This window comes from Thalassophryne amazonica, chromosome 18 (genome assembly GCF_902500255.1).
Source record: "Thalassophryne amazonica chromosome 18, fThaAma1.1, whole genome shotgun sequence".
NCBI classification, from domain to species: domain Eukaryota; kingdom Metazoa; phylum Chordata; class Actinopteri; order Batrachoidiformes; family Batrachoididae; genus Thalassophryne; species Thalassophryne amazonica.
In genome coordinates this window covers 7,225,571-7,249,773 of record NC_047120.1, presented here as the reverse complement: position 1 = coordinate 7,249,773, position 24,203 = coordinate 7,225,571, and the positions used below count along the sequence as shown (strand labels likewise).

Genomic DNA, 24,203 nt, shown 5'->3' with positions numbered 1-24,203 from the left:
ATGAAGACTAGCAGCTGCTAGCAGTTACTTCAGAAGTTAATAAGTAATTTTTGTAACAAAAACAGACTAACACAAAAAAATGACTGAAAATGTCACAATGCACTGTCCAGAGAATGACTTTACTGCAGCTTTAGCAACAGCTTCATTTGTCTTCCTGTAGGTGTCCAGCTCACGCAGTAGCTGCAGATCATTTTGTGGAGCAGATGGCGCACACATGCATGTGAACCAAGCCTTGAGGTAGACCTTCATCACAAACAAGGTTGGGTAGGATTACTTTGAAAGAATACATGTGGATTACATGTATGTATGTACATACATTTGGATTACTTGTAATCTGATTACTTTTGGATTACATTTCAAAGTAATCCTACCCAACCCTGATCACAAATGTGATGAAATGGCCAAGAGACAAGCGTTCTTGTGCAGTAAGTCTGAACTGGGAATGAAAGATGTATATCTTCAGACTGCATATGAGCTTTGCTATCATCTAGCTTGATGGAATGTCTCAGGAGCCTGAATGTGTACATCACCATTGCAGTCAGATCCCAGAAACAGTCGTCAGCAAGTGCAGGAACTCACGGTAATTATCTCTGGAATGAAACTATGTTAATGTTGCTGAATGAAGCGAAAGGTATCAACCTTAACTGGACTGACAGCTGATGCTATGAACTCTACATCTCGTCTGCTTTCATAGCCAGACTGGTCACCTGAGCCCCACTTATATTACATGATATAGGAAACACTTCAGTTCATTAATAGTGAACATCCGTATATCTGAATGAAACTTGTAGTTAATATGCTTCATGAAAGGAAAAAAAATAGAGGGTGGGACCTGGAAAAAGTAGACATTTTTTTTGGCCATAATATTGAGTGGCACCCTAGTGATGATGGATGGGGGTAATGTTTGGCCAAACTTTCCGTGATACAGGTCAACATTGCCTTGCAAAATCTGGACACAGAATAAAGCCGGGTCCTTGGGAAGTGAGTTACCCGGTTGATGGTGCAGTCAGAATGTTTTCATGGTGTAAGAGACCTACAATTTTTACTTAAAACCACTCATAAATTCAGATTTTCAGGTGAGACTCTGGACACATCTGGAGGACAGGCAGCCAGCTGCTGCCAATTATGTCACTCAAAAGAGGGATTAGGTAAAATAAAAGTAGAGCCACACCTTGTTGCAGCCTCTAGGTGGAGGTGGTATGAACTGAGGAATGAAAATCCAAGAAGTACTGGGTTGAGTAGCGAATCAGTTAGATGGAACTTTAAGTGTTTGATGTCTCTACATGGCAACACAAGACAAATAGTTGTCTTATGGATGACAGGAGCCAGCACATGACCATTCAAAGCATTGCCATGTAGCGGGTTATGAAGAATTTCCAACAGCATAAACAGATGCTGAGCCATGTTCCAGTCTATTGTCCACCCCAGAGTTGAGAAGGATGCCCATTCCTATCAGGCCGGATGCAACCTGGAGCACAGTGGTGATTAATGGTCTGGATAGGGATGACAAATCAGACAAGTGGCTCACCAGACTTCCTCCATCTACTGGTGAGCCCTGTCTTGATGGAGAGGAAGCAAAGACGTTGCCCAAACCCCTGTAGTATATGCAGTGACTCATCCTGACCTGCTGAGTTTGTTTCTCTAGTTATTAATGAGGCCTTCCAATCTGCGTGGCGTCTTCAGGTGTGGACAAGAGCACTAGAACTGGAGGACTTGGTGATGGTGGCTAGGCAATGACCTGAGGGTGTGAGCAATGCCAGTGGATGGCTAAGGACCTGAGATGCTGCATGTTGTGTTCTAGAAATTTCTGGTCTATCTTGGTTGCCAGTGCCACCACTGGGTCAAAATCTTTAGGGAGGTACAGTGGTCCTTCAGTCTATCAGTAAGCCCATCTGTGAAGGTAATAATAATAATAATAATAATAATAATTATACATTTTAGTTGGAGGCGCCTTTGAAGTCACCCAAGGTCACCTTACAAAAAGTAAAAGCATTAAAGATCACAAATGTTATTAAAACAAAACATCAACATAATAAGACAATCTCCACTTAGAGGTCATATGCCAGTTTGAACAGATGGGTTTTGAGTTGGGACTTGAATGATGTGATGGAGTTTGATTGTCTTATGTGTGGGGGAGGGAGTTCCAGAGTCTGGGTGCTGAGCAGCTAAAAGCCAGGTTTTTTTTTAGGATGGGTGTGATGGCAGCCAGTTTGAGAGTGGGGGGTACAGTATCAGTGGTGAGGGAGGCGTTAATTATGTTGGTGATCAAGGGAGAAGTGGATGGCAGACAGGCTTTGACAAGGGAGGTGGGAGGAGGATCAAGCTGACAGGTGGCGGTTTTGGCTTTATGCATGAGTTCAGAGATGGTGTGTTCTGATACTGTTATGAAGTCAGAGAGGGAGCTAATGAGACGTTGGCCAGTGATGATCATCCAGGCTGGATCATGTGAGGAGGTGCAAGATGCTGGCACTGAAAAAAGAGTGACTATGAACCAGGGCAAATGCCCATGAAAAGGACGGAAGTGCATAAAAATGATAATGTACCAGGAGTTACAAAAAAAGAAAAAAGAAAAAGGGAAAGTGATCAAAGCATGAACCATGGCACCACCATCCTCGGTGACTGTGGTTGGAGGTTCCACAGACCCTAGAACACATACAGAATCACACTATGTTCACTTATTCATTATTAAAGATTTTTCAGGTTAAATATATTTTGGTTTTAATGTGTTGATATATTGCAGACTATGTTACACAGAAGTTGGGTTCACTGCAATCTAATATTCACAGTGTTGCATATCAAACTTCCAGCATCAAAAAGACCCCACCCACCCGGCAAGCATGATGTTTGTTCCTCTCCCTTCAGACAGCAGGCTGCGGAGCATCAGGTGCTGAACCAACAGACTGAGAACCAGCTTCTTCCCAGATGCTGTGAGGGTGTTGAGTTCTGGTGGAGCACTATGGCTCTGTTGCTTCCTCCACATTACCTACACTACCTCAGACAGGTAAACACCTGTTAATTCCTTGGCCATTTTTGCATTATTAAACAAACTTACAAATGGTGCAATCCAACGTGAGCAAATATTCAGGGAACACGAGGATTTACTTCCAAATGAGGATAATTGGCTCTGAAAACAATTTTGATTACCAAGGCCACTGTGACTGGAGTTGCGCATAGAACTGCAGTTGGCCCAGAGTGCAGTACAGCAAGGAGCCAGGAGTTGTCTGTGCCCACACGTGCTGACCACGCTAAGCGTCCTGGCATCAGGGGCATTTCAGCGTCAGCTGGCTGATCCATTAGGCGTGTGCCAGTCAACCTTGCCCCGAGCCACTAGCTGTGTGGAACACAATCATGCGAATCTCATCCAGGTATATTCCAACATTACAGCACTTTTTGCAGTGAGAGCCAGTTTTCCAAATGTAATCGGAGCTGTTAACTGCACACATTTTGCTATGAAGGCACCAGTACATGATGAATTTGTTTTTGTTTAATAGGAAACATTTTCATTTCATCAAAGTTCAAATCACATGGATGCGCAAATGTGCATCAGGCAGCTGGCACGGTGAGCCATGGGGAGGGGGGGCTGCTTGTGTCCAAATCGTTTATTCATGTAATTGTTCCAAACGAAAACCAGGCATGTGCACATTCAAATATGTTATTTATTATTATTCATTTCTTTTTGTATTTTTGCATAATGGTGAACTGCAGAGCTTCTTAACAGGCTTCCTGTGTTCAGTATTTGTCAGTAAACACGTGTGTAAATTGTGAATGTCACACTGTCAGCGGAGGCATGCTGCACCCTTTTAACATCAGTGTGTGCGCGATGTTCTGCATGTCACCCTCACACACTCACACACCATTGCTCACACAAACATTCTTCCAATTTCATGATTAACAGCGTAGTGAATAAACTGTTCCTGTGTGTCTCCATGTAATGTCAAGACATCTATAGTATAATTTCTTACTTGTGTTCATGTTGTGTGATGTGACATTGTGGGGAATCCCTGCTTCAGCTTGGGACTCCAGCAAGAGCGGACGCATGTCCTCCTCTCTCCCTTAACTCTGCTCCAACCTTCAAAGTCCCTACTTCACCAGACTGTGAATTCTTCAAACAATATTGGATTAACCATGGAATTGATTAGCTGGTTTCTGAACGCTATTGACACCATTTTTTATACAAGAAGATCAGGGCTGGGGGACGATGCGTGCCCAGATGGAACCTACCCTGCGGGCTATGTTCTCGTTGCCTGGGAGACGTGGCAAGTTGTATGCTTTGCACCATTCTCTGTGGAGGACTTATTTATATTTGGTTTTATGGTAGGAGGGCTGGTACTTTTTGGCTTATATGCTGCCCTGACCTACTGGAAAATTGGCAAGACAGCTGCCAACAGAACCACGACCCCTCACCTGTACGTCATGATTAATGAGTTGGGCAAGGCGATGCATTCTCAGAACGTGCGTGAATTCATGCCTACGCACATTTTGATACATCTGAATATATTTGTGTTTACGCCAGCTTCAGGGTTTTGACATACGCCAACTTTTAGTGGAAAGTCCACACAAGTCTTTGTACATGAGGCCCCAGGTCACAAAATAATTACTGAAATACATAGAATTAGTAGCTTCCATTTCTGCCTGGACATTACTCAGCTTGTGTTTGGGAACTCATCTACATTGTGTAAAGAAATCTTACCACACATTTGTCTTTTATATTGAAAGTTGCTTTGCAGGAAATGGCATGTACATATTTTTAAGTGGTTAAAATATTTGGACCCAAGTGCCATGTTGGTATGAAAACGATCAATAGTGAACACATCTGCTTTAAAGGAAAGATGCAGATAACCATAGGCACAAAATTCATGCTGCCACAGAGAGAAATAATGTGCAAGGTCAAGGCAGTCTGTGATACATACGTGTAGTGCTTGAATGCTCGCTCCAGGGAAATCATTAAATCCATAATACTGTGTGTGTGTTCATCGCTGTAATGATGTGTGCGTGTGTGTGTGTTTACACAGCATGTGAGGATGTATACATTCCAGCACCACCGGGGGACTTACAGCACTCATTTCATGCATGAAACACTCATTCCGTTGGTCTTAAAGGAAGAGAAAATCAACCTCCCACCAATGGATCTGGATTTTTTTTTTTTTACAATTGTTTTCTAACGTGTCAGTCCCATGTGAACTTTTTCCAAACTCACACACATTGTGTTTTCTAAATATGCACATGAGCACATCAGTTAAGCTGTTGTGCAAAATGCAATGGACTCACTCATTCATCTTCAACTCCAATTTAGGGTCACTGGGGGGGGGGGGCTGGAGCCTATCCAACCAGGCAGGGTTCACCCTGGACAGGATGCCAGTATGTCACAGGGCCACAAATAGACAAACGAAGACACTTATACCCGCACACACACCTACTGACAATTCAAAGTTTCCAATTCGCCTAACATACATGTCTTTGGATGTGGGAGGAAGCCAGAGCACCCAGAGGGAACCCACGCAAACACGGGGAGAACACATAAATGCCACACTCAAAGGCCACAGGTGGGAACCGATTCTTGACATTCTTGTTCCACCATGTCCGTGGTGGGCACACTTCCGATAATAAAATAACAGATAATTATCGAAGATAATGTTTTCATTATTGGATTATCTTTTTAGATAATTTTAAAAACCATTATCGGACTAATTATCTTCCGGTGAATTGTCGTCCGATAACTTTTACACCGAGAACATAGCAAACGAAGCTGAACAGCAGCAAGCATTTTTAAAATTTAAAATCAGTTGAGACCTACCTGTTGAAAGTTTCTTAAGAGATGTATTGTTCTATCCTCTGCAAACAGTTTCAGGAGAAACCACTCTACCCTCCATAGACAAAGAAGAACTGGTGACCAAAAAAAAAAAAAATTTCCTTTAACACCATACTGATACACTGGCAATATCACCCAAGTCATCCAGAAGCATACATTTTTAACTTATGGTTCAAATTTTAACCAAACTAATTTTGGACACGTTATTTAAAATTACTGTCATGCCTGAAGTTTTTATAAAGTGAAAACATCATATCCAACCACAGAAAATGTTTTAGATCTTTAGGTTCAGCTCATAAAAAATGGGAGCAAAAACAAAATTGTTGAATTTATATTTTTGTTCAGTGTACGATGTCTGTGACAAAAGTATCCGACGTTTTTATTTTTTTCAAAAACTATATGGATTTGAATCATGTGTGCTTGCATCAGACAAGCTTGAACCTTCGTGTGCATGCGTGAGTTTTTTCACGACTGTCGGTTGCGTCATTCGCCTGTGGGCAGGCTTTGAGTGAGCACTGGTCCACCCCCCTCGTCGGATTTTTATTGTTTAGGAATGGCGGAGCGACTGCCGCTTTGTTCCATGAAAATGTTTTCAGAAACTCTGCCAGACAGCCAGATGGAAACCATTTGGACAATTCAGATGGCTTTCGGTGAAGATTCTATCGGTATCACACGGATTAAGGACCATTAAAACTGGATTCAAAACGGCCCACAGCGGCAGAGGGCGCACCACGCCCCGAGCGGCCATCGACACGCTATAACGAGCAGATCACTTCCAAATTTAAGGCTCTGTTGATGCAGGACGTCGTGTGACTAGCAGAGAAGTTTCAGAAGAGGTCGGGATCAGCACTTTATCGGCACATTCCACTGTTAAAGGAGATTTTGTAATGAAAGACGTGCGGACAGATTCGCGCGTCGGGACGCAGCCACTCATGGTGCGGGACAAACAACACCTCCGTGTTGGAAGTCTCACAGGACAAGTTGGAACATGCCCAGCTGTTAAACAATTTCTCGAATACTCACTCGACTGAAAAGCCACCGAAAACCGTCTGAATCTTACGAATGGTTTCCAACATGGAGGTGTTTGTACCGCGCCATGAGCCAGTGCTCACTCAAAGCCTGCCCACAGGCGAATGACGCAACCGACAGGATTGAAAAAACTCACGCATGTGCACGAAGGTTCAAGCTTGTCTGATGCAAGTGCACATGATTCAAATCCATATAGTTTTTGAAAAAAATAAAAAGGTCGGATAGTTTTCTCACAGACCTCGTATATAGGCATGTTGGCGAAGGGAACAGAGGTGATGAGGAAGTAATGGGTAGATATGGTACAGCTGAAAAAGAACGAGATAGATACGAGTACAAGAAGCTGAACAGTAAGGAAGGAGAATGGACTTGCACCGATTGGCCAGACAAAAGGGACAGAGCTGGAAAGGATGTGCAGCAGGTTCGGGTGGTAAAAGATGCACATGGTAATGCACTGACAAAAGAGGAGACTGTGTTGAGAAGGTGGAGGGAATATTTTGAGGAGCTGATGAATTAAGAAAATGAGAGAGAGAAAAGGCTTGATGATGTGAAGAGAGTAAATGAGGAAGTATAAGGGATAATTAAGATTGAAGTGAGGGCAGCTATGAAATGGATGGAGAGTGGAAAGGCAGATGGTCCAGATGACATTCTGGAGGGGGCACAGAAATGTCTTGGGGAGATGGCAGTGGAGTTTCTAACCAGATTGTATAATAAAATCATGGAAAGTGAGAGGATGCCTGAGGAGTGGAGACAAAGTGTGGTTCCTATTTTCAAGAACAATGTGCAGAGCTGCAGTAACTACAGAGGCATAAAGTCGATCAGCCACAGCATGAAGTTATGGGAAAGAGTAGTAGAAGCAAGTCTTAGAAAACAGCCTTTTTAACATCAGTGTGTGCATGGTGTTCTGTGTGTCGGCCTCACACAATCATGCTCCGTAGCTTTCTCGAACATATTCTCAGTTTCATGATTAATCTGTTTAACAGTGTACCGAATAAAAAAACTAACTAAAAAAACTCCATGTAATTTACAGTCATCTATAGTTATAATTTCTTTCCTGTGTTCATGTTGTCTAATGTGACGTCATGGAGAATCCCTGCTCAAAGGGCCTATTTACAAGAAATTGTAAATTTAAATAGGGTGTGGCAAGGGAGAAGTTTGGTACCACGCTCATTTCCACCTTTAATCAAACCTGTTTGATATTCTGGTCGGCCGTCGTGAGGGTATCCCGCTGCTGAAGAGCTACAAGCATCCAACCTCTCGCACTGTGCATGTGCAAACACCACAGATGTTGTGTGTTGGGGGGTTTGGCTGGACATTTTGGTGTTGTTTTCTTTTCTTTGCTCTCCAGGTGGTATGCAAACTGTTTTTTTCTGTGGAGAAGGTGCTGGCGGAAGAGTCCTTCACCTTCATCAGGACTATTGGCTGCACCTGCGGAGGATGTTCACGTGCAGGCCTAATGACTTGCAGCACCTGTGGATGATGCTCACGTGCAAACTTAAAGACTTTCAGCTGAAGCAGATAATGAGATGGCGTTCTGCATTTAAGTCATGAGTGAGTCGAGCAGAATTGCCGGGAACTCGACCTTGTGATGTTCGTTTGTGAGATGCTGAGGACCGCGCCAGGGTTTGACACATCGTGCCTGTGAAGGAGGACGGGTGAGGGACACATGCTGTCAGCACACATCAGAGGTGATGATTGTCTGAATAAGTGTTAACAGTAATTTGGTATTTTGTTACGCAGTATATTTGAACATTGATGAGAATTGTGCAGTTTGCTCCTCACTGTCGTGGCGTACAGATTGATGATCCTCCACCTGTTGTGAGAAGCTGCTCATTTACATACAGTTTAAAATCAGACCTGAATGTGTTGCTGATAGTGTGTGCCTTTGAAGGATATTTATTGTAGCTCTGTTGACTTACCTCACCTTTTCCATCCTTCACAGAGTCAGTTTGTCGTATCTACCTGGGGGGTGTTCAGCGGTGAATCTGAGTCCAGAAGCGCCAGGCTTTGATCCATTTGGGCGCTGGAGAGCACGCCGTCCTTCACCTCACCAGACAACCGAACATTTATGTTGTACACAAATGATTCCACAGGAGGGAAATAAATTTGTTTTGTTTTTGGAACCGCTTTCTGGTTATTTAGCGCTGGGCCCTTGTCAGATGCTGGTTTCGTTCTCTGACCCGCGTCAGCACATAACAGTAGTTTCCGGCCATTCCAAAATGGACCCAGCGGCAGAAGTGGTTCCATTTGCGGAAAGAGTTCAAGAACACTTGGAGAAGATATGGGAGCAATTAGCATCTCGCAAACCAAATTAAACAAACAGATGCCCGCGTTACGGAGCTTGCAGCGCAAGCCGTTCCGCTTCCTGCTGCTCCAGCTGCGGCACCATCGATACCGGTGCAGATAACTCCGTCACCCAGAGAGTCGGCTTCCGAACCAATTATTTGTCATCCGGAGCCTTATGCGGGAAACGTTGAAGCCTGTGCTCCGTTTTCGACGCAATGTTCTGTGGTTTTTGCTCAGCGACCGGCTTCCTTCTCTTCTGATGGTAGCCGTGTTTCATATGTGACAAATTTGCTCCGAGGTGACGCCTTAGCTTGGGTCACTGCGTTGTGGAGCAATAACTCTCCATTGTTAGGATCCTTTAAGGATTTCTCCCAGGAGTTCCGATTGGTTTTTGACCATCCGGTGAAAACAAATACCGTTGCCCAACGGTTGCTGAATCTCAGGCAGGGGAGGCGGAGTGCGGTGGATTATTCCGTGGATTTCCGAATTTTTTCTGCTCAGTCCGGTTGGAATGCTGCAGCTTTGAGAGGAGTGTTTGTGGATGGTTTGAACGATTCATTAAAAGACGAGCTAGCAGTCCGTGATGAACCAAAAGATTTAGATGAGCTAATATCTTTGGCTATTCGTCTAGATGATCGGATAAAGGAGCGTGGACGCGAGAGAGGGCGGACATCAGAGCGAGTCTTTTCGTCTCGGGGCTTTCCCCGACACAGATCAGGGCCGTCTCTTCTTCGCCCCACTGAGACTCCTCCGACGGGACCTCTGGCTCCTCTTGCGGATGAGCCCATGCAGCTCAAACGAGCTGAAGCCGCCATATTGCCCCGGTCACATAAGCGTCAAGAAAGATAATGATGACATATCTCCAGGTGTTTTTAGACAGGCATAATAATGCACAGAAAAAAAAAAAAAAAAAAAAAGGGGGCAGACATTTGGTTAGACCTGTTTTTGTTTTCATTTAGGGGTTATAAATTGTTTAGGGACTTAGAGGCGGTTCTGGTGGAGTGAACGACTGGTAGTTCGGAGCTCGGCTGGACTCAGGTAATCGTATGTTTTCATTATTTGGATTTACATAATTTCTGTTTGAGGATTGGGTCGTTTTGTTTTGTTGTTTTTATTTCCCTGTTTCCCTAACCCCAACCTCACATGCTCTAAGACCGTTTGTCTTTTGGGTTGTGGGGTGGTGCAGGTTGGTTACGCTGAGCGTTTCTCAGAAGACCTCTGCACCTAGGGGGGGTTGTCAGGGGCGGTTTTTTTTGGGTTTGGTTGATGCCCGGTTCCACTCCAGCCCCGGTGGGCCTTTGACCGTTCGTCATTGGTGTTACCGGGGTGTGGTGCAGCGGTAATGTACCTCAGTCGAAGTGGTGGGCCGATCTGTGCCGTTCGCCATTTCGGTAGTTCCACCCCTCCCGATGGGCTGGTGGTATGGTCGGGTTGGGGCACCGGACATATTTCCGGTTTTCCGCTGAGCTTAGGGGATGGGACTGGGTTAGTTTTTCCTGTTTCCTTCCCCAGCTTGGTAGTTTTGTGCCGTTCGCCAAAATTGAGCTGACGATAGGCTCTGGGAGTGATCTGAGGTCTTTCGGGGTGCTGGGGGGGGGGTAACAGGGTTTGCCGGTTGTTTTATTTGCCCCCGGGGTGGTTTATTGAAGTCCGCCGGGGGTTGGATTTTTGTGGTTTTTATGTTTCCTTCCAGGTTCCACCTCCAGGGTTGATGGGACGGTCCTCTGGGGGGGAATTGATTGTGGGGCCGACTAGCCAAGTGTGGCCGGGTCTGGGGTTCTTGGGTTGTGGGGAGGGTGCCTCCTGGGGTTGATGGTATGGTCCTCTGGGGGGCGCTGTTGCTCCATGTATACCTGGGGACCTCTGTGGGATTCCGGCTTTGGTTGTTACTCCTGGAACTGGTGGTAAAGGTCTTCTGGGGGGTGTTGGGCTCTGCACGTCGTTCTGGGGGGGTTGTTTGTTATTTTTCTTTGTGAATTTATGTTTGTATTGTGTTGTTGGGGCTATGTTGGGTTATTGGATTTGGGAGTTTTTCTTTTCTTCCCGGGGTTGGATGGGACGGTCCCCTGGGGAGGGTTTGGGTGGGTTTTGTGTTTTTCTTGTATGTTGGGGTGTATATGGGACTCTTTTGGGGTTTTTGTTGATGCCAGTCGGTCTTCCAGCCGCGGTGCCCTGTCCTGCTGTCTGCTGTGGACTTTGGGAGCGTTACGCTGTCTGCTTCCTGTCGTGGACCCCGGAGGGAGGTGCTGTTCTCGGGCCTGGTCTGTTCAGTCGCCGGGAGGCTTCCCGTTGATGGGGGGGGGTACTGTTGTGTGTTGGGGGGTTTGGCTGGACATTTTGGTGTTGTTTTCTTTTCTTTGCTCTCCAGGTGGTATGCAAACTGTTTTTTTCTGTGGAGAAGGTGCTGGCGGAAGAGTCCTTCACCTTCAGCAGGACTATTGGCTGCACCTGCGGAGGATGTTCACGTGCAAACTTAAAGACTTTCAGCTGAAGCAGATAATAAGATGGCGTTCTGCATTTAAGCCATGAGTGATTCGAGCAGAACTGCTGAGAACTCGACCTTGTGACATTCGTTTGTGAGATGCTGAGGACCGCGCCAGGGTTTGACACATCGTGCCTGTGAAGGAGGACGGGTGAGGGACACATGCTGTCAGCACACATCAGAGGTGATGATTGTCTGAATAAGTGTTACCAGTAATTTGGTATTTTGTTACGCAGTATATTTGAACATTGATGAGAATTGTGCAGTTTGCTCCTCACTGTCGTGGCGTACGGATTGATGATCCTCCACCTGTTGTGAGAAGCTGTTCATTTACATACAGTTTAAATTCAGACCTGAATGTGTTGCTGATAGTGTGTGCCTTTGAAGGATATTTATTGTAGCTCTGTTGACTTAGCTCACCTTTTCCGTCCTTCACAGAGTCAGTTTGTCGTATCTACCTGGGGGGTGTTCGGCGGTGAATCTGAGTCCAGAAGCGCCGGGCTTTGATCCATTTGGGCGCTGGAGAGAGCGCCGTCCTTCACCTCGCCAGACAACCGAACATTTATGTTGTACACAAATTATTGCACAGGAGGGAAATAAATTTGTTTTGTTTTTGGAACCGCTTTCTGGTTATTTAGCGCTGGGCCCTTGTCAGATGCTGGTTCGGTTCTCTGACCCGCGTCAGCACATAACAACAGACCTGTCTTGTAATTTTTTTTTTTTTAACTTTGATGTCTCCCATCGAGAGTTTTTGTAAAAAATAACAAATGTAAATAAAATTTGAAAAAAAGCTTCTGTTTGCATTTTGCTTCTGGAAACACGAGTCCGACGTGTGGTTTCTGAACGTACAATGTGTGTGAGAACATAAATCGGGCGTTCTGAACTTTTACACCGTGCGGTTCTGTGGTACAGTTTGAGCTGGAACCGAATACAGTGATTGAAAATATCAGCCCAGCTTCAGTTTGAATACTGCCATGAACACTACTGGCCAGTAGATGGCAGTAGAGACGTAAAAACTTGCCAAAACAAAATTCCAGATAATCCGTGTCTGCTACATTTAAGATGCGTGGAATTAATAAACACAAACACAAACACAATAACAACGTCTATAAACCCAGAGAATATACTGTATTCACGAGAGTTTTAAGCACGAGAGTTTAATGCTGTTGTGTGTGGAGCCTGTTCAAATGCATTTCTCCTGTCATGAATGTACTGAGATTACCCTATAACCCATAATGCACCTGGACATAGCTATATATATATATATACGAGGTCTGTCCAAAAAGTATCAGACCTTTTTACTTTTTTCAAAAACCATATGGATTTGAATCATGTGTGCTTGCATGAGCCAACCTTGAACCTTCGTGTGCATGCGTGAGTTTTTTCACGCCTGTCGGTTGCGTCATTCGCCTGTGAGCAGGCTTTGAGTGAGCACTGGTCCTCCCCTCTCGTTGGAATTTCATTGCGAGGTGGAACGATTTGGAGCTTTGCTGCATCAAATTTTTCCAGAAACTGTGAGAGACAGCCAGGTGGAAACCATTCGGAAGATTCAGATGGCTTTCGGTGATGATCCTATGGGCATCACACAGATTAAGGAGTGTTACAACCGGTTTAAAGACGGCGCACAATGGCGGAGGGTGCGCCGCGCTCCGAGCGGCCATCGACAGGCTGAAATGACCAGATCATTTCCAAAGTGAACGCTGTGTTGATCCGGGACGTCATCTGACTACCAGAGAAATTGCAGAAGAGGTGGACATCAGCACTTTTTCAGCACATTCCACTGTTACAGGAGATTTTGTAATGAAAGACGTGTGGAAGTTGGAAGTCTCACAGGACATGTTGTGACATGTCCAGCTCTTACACAATTCCTTGGATACTCACTCGACTGAAAAGCCACCGAAAGCTGTCTGAATCTTCCGAATGGTTTCCACCTGGCTGTCTCTCTCAGTTTCTGGAAAAATTTGATTCAGCGCTGCTCCAATCATTCAGACATTTTCCTCGCAATGAAAATCCAATGAGGGGGGTGGACCAGTGCTCACTCAAAGCCTACTCACAGGCGAATGACGCAGCCGACAGGCGTGAAAAAACTCACGCATGCACACGAAGGTTCAAGGTTGGCTCATGCAAGCAGACGTGATTCAAATCCATAAGGTTTTTGAAAAAAATAAAAAGGTCTGATACTTTTTGGACAGACCTCGTATATGTCAACTGTGTTGGTCCTGTTTGATCTCACTGTGGTCCACACAGTATTTTTTCTTATTTACAACCCAATTCCAGTGAAGTTTGGACGTTGTGTAAAATGTAAATAAACAGAATACAATGATTTGTAAATCCTCTTCAACCTATATTCAGTTGAATACATCACAAAGTTAGATTCTTAATGGGACAAGTTTGGACATGTCTGTCTCGGCTTTCAATGCTTACCAGTCCAGTAAGTATCAGTGAAATTGTGGAGAGCTGGACATGTCCAAACCTGTCCTCTGACACGCCAAAACGGAGGTGTTCCATTGTCTCGCTTCCAAAGCGAATCGGTCTTTACGCGCGAAGCCTCCGCGCGGCTTTCCATGACAAAATCTCTTGTTAAAAGTGAAATCTGCCAGAAAATGGCTGATGTCCAGCTCTTGTGATAACCAGAGAAAGAGCACACGACGGTCTCGTATCCACAGAGCCATCCATTTAGAAATGGTCCGGCGGCTTGTTCCGCATCATCGCAGCTCGGAGCGCGGCGTGCCGAGCGTCCTTAAAGGGGTCCTTAAAGCTGTAGTAACAGACCTTATTCTCTGTGAAGCCCGTAAAATTTTCACCGAAAGCCAGATAAATTTTTTGAATGGTTTCCAGGTGTCAGTCTAACAGCTTCTGAAAAAATTCTGATGGAAAAAAAGTCCTTTTCATTCCGCCATTTCCAGACAATGAAAATCCGACGAGGGGGCGGGACCACTCCTTCCCAAGACGTGCTCACAGGCGAATGACGTCACCGACAGGCGTGGAAAAACTCACGCATGCGCACGAGGGTTCAAGCATGTCTGACGTAAAAACATATGAATGAAATCCATATCGTTTTTGAAAAAAATAAAAAGGACCTATACTTTATTGACAGACCTCGTATATATATATATATATATATATATATATATATATATATATATATATATATATATATATATATATATATAGCCATTGCTACACATATAGAATATATTGTGTTGCTGAGTATTTAATGCATTCCTCATTCACACGTGCTGGTTATGCTGTCGCAACCCATGAGCACAGCTAAAAGCACGCCTTGTCTATTTGACCCAATAAAGCAATACCCACTGAACTGCTTCATTATACACAGTGGTGTCAAAAGTACACACATTTGTTACTTAAGTAGAAGTACAGATACTGCAGTTTAAAAACACTCTGGTAAAAGTTGAAGTATCAACTTGACCTCTTTACTCAAGTAAAAGTGAAAAAGTATGTGCTCCAAAACCTACTTAAAGTATAAAAGTATAAAGTAACCTTTAAAAAAAAAAAAAAAAAAAGGTAGATGCCACTATATGAATTGAAAGCTTAATTTAAAAACTGATTTGTTCTACATGTGGCCCAAGACCCAAAACCCAAAATTACCCCCGAACACCACCTGCACGAAAATGTTTCAATTCTAGAAGCTCTGAAATGCAATCTTGGACTATTCCAGACAATAAACTGCAGTGAGTGCAGCATCCATTTAGTGAAGGAGGAAAACAAACAAAAAAAAACAAACAACTTTCCTTATTCAAATTCATTCCAGTAGTATTCTGCTCTTACAAGGATGCAGCAGTTTTCTAGTTTGGCAGATAGTTCAGGAGGAAATCACTGAAGAAATGAACACATTGAAAATATGGTTTGACTGAAACAAATTGTCATTAAATAAGACAGGGATGAAGTGGAGGTGTAAGAGTCACTAGGTGTTCACAGGTAACACTTATTTCTGTATGTATGTATTTATTTATGTATGATCATTGTTAGTTGCTTTTATATTTTCTGTTGTATTTCTATTCAGGTTCTTTTTGCCTCTTTCTCTAAAATTGTATATAATAATCATTAGATTATTAATATATAAACAAAAATACATTTAAGAAATATTACAATTTGAAAACAAATGCACCCGAACGTTATGAGAGCTGCAATTGCTTAATGCTAACTTTTAACATTGAAAATGCCATAGACATGCTAACGCGTTAGCGTCGCTCCCGTTATGAAGTTATAAAATACATCTATCAACTGTTTCAGAAGACCATAACAGGTCGGTTTAACATAGAAAATGTAAATAATACTCACAGACGTATGCTCTTTAGGGTTTTAGCGGGGGAAAATTAAGCGAAAGAAAAGAATAAACGAAGCAATAGGTCGAAGCATTGCTTCAATCTGCGAACCACTGCTTGGATTGGTTCACGGTTCAAAGCAAAGCCGTGCTGCAGAAAAGTTGATTACAGGCGCACATGACGTGAAATACATATATATATATATATATATATATATATATATATATATATATATATATATATATATATATATATATATATATATATATATATATATATAACATTAAACTGAAGCCAAGAGTAACGAGGCTGTTTGTTTTAAAAAATGTAAGGAATAGAAAGTACAGATACTTGTGTGAAAATGTAATGAGTAGAAGTCAGAAGTAGGCAGAAAAATAAGTAAAGGAGTAAAGTATAGATACCTAAAAAGTGTACTTAAGTACAGTAACGAAGTATTTGTACTTTGTTACTTGACACCTCTGATTATACATACAGTGCGTCCAGAGAGTATTCACTGCACTTTACTTTTTCCACATTTTGTTATGTTACAGCCATATTCCAAAATGGAGTAAATTCTTTTTTTTTTCCTCAAGGTTCTACACACCACAGCCCAAAATGTAAGTGAGGTGACCAACAACTCGATGGTCATTCTGTTAGAGCTCCAGCATTCCTCTGTGGAGAGAGGAGAACCTTCCAGAAGGACAACCATCTCTGCAGCAATCCACCAATCAGACCTGTATGGTCGAGTGGCCAGATGGAAGCCACTCTTTAGGAAAAGGCATATGGCAGCCCACCTGGAGTTTGACAAAAGGGACATGATTGCAGGCATCATCCCTACTGTGAAGCATGGAGGTGGCAGCATCATGCTGTGGGGATGTTTTTCAGCAGCAGGAACTGGGAGACTAGTCAGGATTGAGGGAAACATGAATGCAGCAAAGTACAGAGACATCCTGGATGAAAACCTGCTCCAGAGCGGTCTTGACCTCAGACTGGGGCAACGGTTCATCTTTCAGCAGGACAATGACCCTAAGCACACAGCCAAGATATCAAAGGAGTGACTTCAGGACAACTCTGTGAATGTCCTTGAGTGGCCCAGCCAGAGCCCAGACCTGAATCCGATTTAACATCTCTGGAGAGATCTGAAAATGTCTGTGCACCGACGCTCCCCATCCAACCTGATGGAGCTTGAGAGGTGCTGCAAAAAGGAAAACTGCCCAAAGATAGGTGCACCAAGCCTGTGGCATCATATTCAAGAAGACTTGAGGCTGTATATCCTGTAAAAGGTGCCTCAACAAAGTCCTGAGTAAAATTGTTTTAATTTTTAATACATTGGCAAAAAACAAAACAAACAAACAACACACCTTTTTCATGTTGTCATTATGGGGTGTTCTGAGTTTAATTTTAAGGGAATAAAATGAATTTATTCCATTAAGGAATAAGGGTGTAACATAACAAAATGTGGAAAAAGTGAAACGCTCTGAATACTTTCCAGATGCATAAACTGCGTTATCTATATAACACATTCCTGTCTATACCATGTGATGCTGTATATAAAATGTTTTAACATATATGGGACACACTGCTGTATCTATAATGTGCTGTTGCATCTATAACATGTTCACACACACACACAGTTATATTTCTATACTTGGCAAACATCAGTGTGACAGTCTCTCTTGGTCCAGACTCTGCAGCATATCCAGCATGATCAAGTGGCGCACAGAAATTCTTCAGGTGAGAAAAGAAGGTTTTTGAGCTTATGTTTCTGGGGTCACCATGGTCTCTGGACTGTGGTGTGGTGATGCTGAGACCATTGTACTGAATGAGCATTTGTCATTTTCAGTCTGGTTGAGGCCGATTCAAACATCAGGGTGGCTGATCCAGCACACAGATGAGGCCCTGCTGATGGACACCTGGATCTGGCAGATAGATGGAGACTGAAGATGAGGATGATCCCTTGACCAGGCCTTACAAAAGAGATAAAAAAAAATAAAAAATCTCAGTGGAAATTATGATTAAAAAAAACAAAACAACAAAAAAACAAATAATGTATAAGTCCATCTCACTTTCGTTCAGGACCTGGGAGAGTTCTCAGTGGAGCACCAGCACTTGCTCCCAAACCTGACCTGATTAGTTTTTAACATTTAACTTCTCTCATCCCATTTTGTTCAAATATTTTCCAGGATTTGAGCTTTGTGACTTTCTTTACAGCCGTTCTCTGGGTGCATCAGTCTCACGCACACGATCAAACCTGCGAGCGTAGCAGTAGCACTCATGCACCAGCAGCCTCCACGCCACTTCATTCTCTTCCTGTCACACAAAACTGGTTTTATTTCCTTCTGTCTCTGTGCCTCTTCCATAAATACCCATTCCCCCGCCCCCCACCCCCCTCCTGGTACAATGTACCACCTGCCAGGCTGTGGCTGCCAGTCCTCACCACATCACCAACGTGCTGTGGAGCACAATCCCAACATTGAAAAACCCTTCAAACCAGCACACATTCCTCTGCAGACACATCCGTTCTTTCCCTGCTCTCATCCTTCAAACATCCTCCACATTGTCATTTTAAATCAAAGTCTTCAACATCCTCATTCTCTTTTTCTGATCAACATTCTCACTGTGCTTTTCGTGTGTATCAGCTGTTCACTGTGACTGTTGGGATTCACAGAATCACATTTGACATACTTCCAGCACGTCTCTTCCACAGTTTGTCATGAAGGTGGACATTAAAGTGTCTTTTGTGTGGGGTCACAGGGTTCACTGTCCCCCTGAGTCTTGGCGCAGTTCTGGCAGGCAGAACCCACCCCATATGCCAGTCTGTATCCAGGCCTGGACGGTTCTGGACTAGACAGAGCAGATTAGCCTGGCCTGGACAAAATAGGTCCAGGTGGATGTGGGCCATTTCTCTCCTCTGTCCAATGGAAAAAGAGCCACGCGGGATCTTTTTCTGCAATAATGATTCACTGGATGACATGATATATGCGTAATTACTGGAAATGGCTCACAGAAAGAAGACACATCGTATCACACATGGCAGCAGCTGGTAATTAGCTGTAATTAGGTGGCGGCTGGCATGCAGAGAAATGTATGGCATTGATTATTGTTATTATGTGGCTCCAAACGAAAAAGAAACAAATCAACTTCATTAATAGTGCTTACTTAACATGCTTGCCCTCTGTCCCACCTTCCTCTCTCTCTGCATCATATCATTTTCCCTATTTTATGGAGTATAAGTCACATTTTTGTTGTTTAAGTATTTTATTTGATTTTTACCCGAGGCCAAAATATGGCAATCAGGTATTGGGAAGTCCTTGCATCCGTCCGTCTATCCATCTGTCCGTCTGTGCTCGGCATAAGTCCAGTCCTATTACTGCCACTGTCTTCAAATTCACAGGGAACATTCTTGGGACACAGACCTTCAACAAGTTCAAAGATGGCTAACCTTGACCTATTTAAAGAGGTAAAAAAAAATCACAATCTGTTCCCTATTTTTGTGTTCATATGGCCGAGGATATTGTAGCATCTTGTTATATTTTTTATTGAGGAGCACAATCTGCAGGAGCAGACTGCACACTGCTATGTCATTTTGAATCTTTTTATATGATACAGTTGTTAAGGAAAATAAAGTTACAGCAGATCACTTTAATGATTACTTTGTTAATGTGGGTAAAAATTTAACAAATTCAGTTGTATCTTCCAAAATTAGCTTTTTTGGATTACAGTAAAACAATAATATTTTGGATTCAATGTTCATTAAAGAAACTGATGAATATGAAATAATTGACATTGTTCATAAACTCAAGAGTTAAAAAAAACTGATAGTGATAATTTTTATATGTTTTTGATAAAAACATTATTGATTGTATTGTTAAACCTTTCACGTATATTTGTAATTTGTCACAAATTACCGCAAAATTTCCTTACAAAATACAGTGATACCACTGTTTAAATATGGTGACAAACATGTCTTTTCAAATTATCAACCAACCTCACTCTTACCACAATTTTCAAAAATTTTGGAAAAGGTATTTATAAAGAGGTTAAATGATTTCATAACCAAACAACTACTTAGTGAACAGCAATATGGTTTCAGAAAAAAAAGCAATATACTATAGTTTTTTTTATTATTTATTTATTTCCAGAAAGCATTTGATACTGTAGATCATACTTTATTATTGGATAATCTACAAAAGTATGGTATCAGGGGACTGGCACATGATTGGATAGCTATTCTTGTAAACAATAGGTATCAGTGTGTCCATATTGGTGGGACAAACTCTGAATTCATGATGATTACTTGTGGGGTGCCCCAGGGTTTAGTTCTGGGGCCGCTGTTGTTCCTTTTATATATTAATGAAATGACATATGTCTAGTTGCCAAGTCTGTCTGTTGTATTTTAATTGCTGATGACATGACAGTGGGGATCATTTGGGAAAGACCTTGGACATGATGGAGAAGGAACTACAGGAATTTAAACAATGTTTTGATTCAAACAATTTGTTAAAACAAAGTGTATCATATTTGGAAACAAGTCCAGGACTTTCTGCAGAAATTTATCATTAAATGATACTGAAATTGACATTTTAACTGATGCTAAAGCCATTGCAATTCTGCATAAAGCAGGATATTTCATCTTCCAACACCCATTAACTATTTTATATCATTCATTGCTCGTTCCATATCTGATCTATTGTATTGAGGTTTGGGGAAATACAGAAAAAAAAACAAAAACAAAAAAAACTAATACTAATCCTTTTTTTTTTTGCAAAAGAAAGCTATAAGAATTACACTAAGTAACACATTTTTATTTTTGTTTTGTTCCTGGGTACACAGTGTGTTTTCCTAACCTGTTATGCCTTAAATAAATAGAAAATAGCTGTTATTCCACAGAAACTTTGCTTCTGTGATCAGGACAATGATATTTTGAAATTTGTCTGTTTTCAAGAATATTCGATTCGCCTTCACTACTACTGAGTAGTCTTCTAGAATATTCTTTAACTGCTAGAACTGTCCAGAATTTTCTAGAAGTTTCCAGAACTATCTAGAAATTTCAAGAAACATTTAGAACTTTCTAGAACGTTAAAGGAAATAAAATCAAAGTTTGTGCTGAATGTAGTCATTTTTCCATAGACTTTAGACATAAGCAGTTGAAATATAACACTTAGAAGCCAGGAACAAAAATTGTGTTACTGTTGGGTATTTTCGCCTCCAAACATTCTTAAAACCTTGATAAGACAAACAGAGTCAAGAACCACCAGTGAGACAGAAAGTCAAATTTATCTCGCGCGGAGTGCAGTCAGGCTGTACACCAAAGCTACACTAAAGTCTGGCCTGCGCTCCTGCTCTTTTATTTAGGACTTCCCTACATACATGGGCGGTACAGCTCCTAAGGGGAGGAGTGATAGCGCGTGAGCTGTTGCCACAGAACCGCTGATTACACAATACATTCAGGACTTTCAGAACCTTTTTAATCTTGGGCTCAATTAAGATGTGTTTAAGACATCTAACGATTAATCACACTTCTTCTGACACAAGGACTAATGTATCATAATCACACTGTGGTTGGAACATTCAATTCTCTATTCTTTATCTCACTGCTCCGCTTATGGCTGCATTCTGCCTGGGTCATCTTCACATGTCCTGAAAAAGAGCTTAGCGTGCACACAGAGATACCACAACTTGCAGAAGCACGTCATGTCACATATCTTAAGTAACCTTCACCCATCACATCAGTACAGTACACTTTATCAGAGCAGAGAGAACTACATTCTACCAGAGCAGAGAACACAAAACATGCATGATAAAATAAAACAGTGTATCTACAGAATAACTCCAACAGTTACATAGTGTTATCTGTAGCAAATCATAATGTGAGCCAGCGAATCCCTAATTTGCCTGTTTACATATTTTAAAATTCTAGGACTTTGTTGATTACGTCACAATACAAATTATGTATAAAGTTAAAAATAAACTGCTGCTACAACATGTACAGTATCTGTTTAAACGGAGGGTCTTCAGTTAAAAGTTGAGAGGAATATTATTTTTTGAGAAATTAATGATGCAAACTTTTTCAGTCTGTTGGTCCTGCACTTGGGAAGGAGCAGTCTGTGGCTGAAGAGGCTCCTCTGGATCCTGATGACAGTGTGCAGAGGGTGACTGGCATCATCCATAATGTCAGGTAGTTTGTCCAGTGTTCTCTTCTCTGCCACCGTCAAACAGTCCAGCTTCATGCCAACCACAGAGCCAGCCTACCTAATCAGTTTGTTCAGCCTGGATGTGTCCTTCTTGTATGTCCTGCCCCCCAGCACACCACGGCGTAAAAGAGGACGCTGGCTACTGTGGAGTGGTAGAACATTCGCAGGAGTTTCCTGCAGATGTTAACCCTCTGGGGCCGACGCCGTCATATACGATGGCTAAGACCAAGCTTTACTAAATTATAAATAATTTTAATGATGTGAGATAGAAACTTACTTTTTTTTTTTCCTGAAATGTTAACTCCGCAGACTTTCGAGCCAGTCATCGGACATCTTTGTACTCCTCATAGAAGCTGTGTGATGACGTGCGCAATGTGAGTGTCCAATCGGAATTGGTTCACATCACATGGTTTTCCAAAATCCAATCGTAGGGCAGGTTTACCTCACGTGAAAAGCCAAAGTTCATTTTCAGGAGTGATGTGTTACTAGTTGGCCAGTTTGAATAGCCCCCTGGGTGCTCCAATGAGTACATACTAGTAGTAAATACTCAGTGCGCCCTGCACCATTACGCACAGCGTTCAGTGAAAGCACACAGAGCAGACGGAGAGCCTCTGATGACAATCTCATGTGCTCAAACAAAGAGTGTGTGACTATCAGGATTGCTCCACTAGTTTGCATGTGAATGTTACTGGATAACTCTGTTGCTTTCGCTGCATAAAACACTGTTTACATATCAAAATAAATCGCATAGACCATTTTGTATATATTGTTCAAAATGTGCATTTGTGTTTATTGTTTGAACCTTTTTGTTGTAGTCTTTCACACAAGACCTCAAATTACCTTCATAAAGTGTCAAAACAGTTGTTTATTATAGTTTGTTGTGTGTTTTGAATAACTGTGTGGAAAATTATTTTTCGCTTAATTTTTTCTGTGCCAATTTTTGACTGTAAAGCTATATTACACTTATAAAACACAACAAAAACATATACGAGGTCTGTTAGAAAAGTATCCAACCTTTTTATTTTTTTCAAAAACCATATGGATTTGAATCACGTGTGATTGCATCAGCCAAGCTTGAACCTTCGTGCGCATGCGTGAGTTTTTTCACGCCTGTCGGTTGCGTCATTCGCCTGTGAGCAGGCTTTGAGTGAGGTGTGGTCCACTCCCTCGTCTATTTTTTATTGCAAATAAATGTCTGAATGATTTGGAGCTTTGCTGCATCACTTTTTTTCCAGAAACTGTGAGAGACCTGCAGGTGGAGGCCGTTCAGAAAATTAATATGGCTTTCAGGGACGATTTTATGGGGATTACACAGATTAAGGAGTGATCCAGAAGGTTTAAAGACCGCCCACAGCTGCTGAGAGCGCAGCGTGCTCCCAGCCCCCATCGACAGGCTGACACCCCGCTGGAACAAGCAGATCATTTCCAACGTGAAGGCTTTGTTGATCCGGGACCTCGTCTGACTTTCACAAAAAGGCTGAAGATGTGGACATCAGCACTTTTTCGGTACATTCCACCGTTACAGGAGTTTTTTTCATGGAAAGAAAAGCGGAGGGACGTGCCACGGAGCCGTTCATTACGCGGGACAAAACCACCTCGGTGTTGGTCTCACAGGACGGCTTAAAGGTGGATTTCAGATGGATTCCGGTTGCTTTTCAGTCAAGTGATTATCCGATTGTGATTGTGCATGAGCTGGACCTGCCCCAACATGTCCTGGAAGGCTTCATCACAGCGTTGCTTTGTGCCATGCAGCTCCACCGTGACGCGCGGAATTCCTCCGCACGTCTGTCTCAATGTGCCAAAAAAAATGCTGATGTACACTCTTTTCACAATTCCTGTGCTAGTCAGAAGACATACCGGATCAAGACAGCGTCCAGTTTAGAAATGAACGGCACATTCCACTGTTACAGGAGTTTTTGTCATGGAAAGAGGAGCGGAACCACCGTGGAAAGGGAAGGGAGCAGAGATCAATCACTAATGATTAAATGCAGAGTGGTGCATACAGAGCAAAAAGAGAAATAAACACTCAGTGCAGTCTAAGTCTATAGCAGCATGACTAAGGGATGGTTCAGGGTCACCTGATCCAGCCCTAACTATAAGCTATAGCAAAAAGGAAAGTT

At 42.6% G+C, this 24,203-nt stretch overlaps 1 long non-coding RNA gene across 1 annotated transcript; it reads left to right on the top strand.

Annotated features, from left to right (window-relative positions):
• Window positions 1-87: 87 nt before the first annotated feature.
• On the top strand, window positions 88-24,203 carry LOC117531258. Its single transcript, XR_004566593.1, has 5 exons — window positions 88-194; window positions 2,942-2,946; window positions 5,237-5,246; window positions 22,958-22,963; window positions 24,190-24,203. It is a non-coding gene; the product is annotated as an uncharacterized LOC117531258 (long non-coding RNA).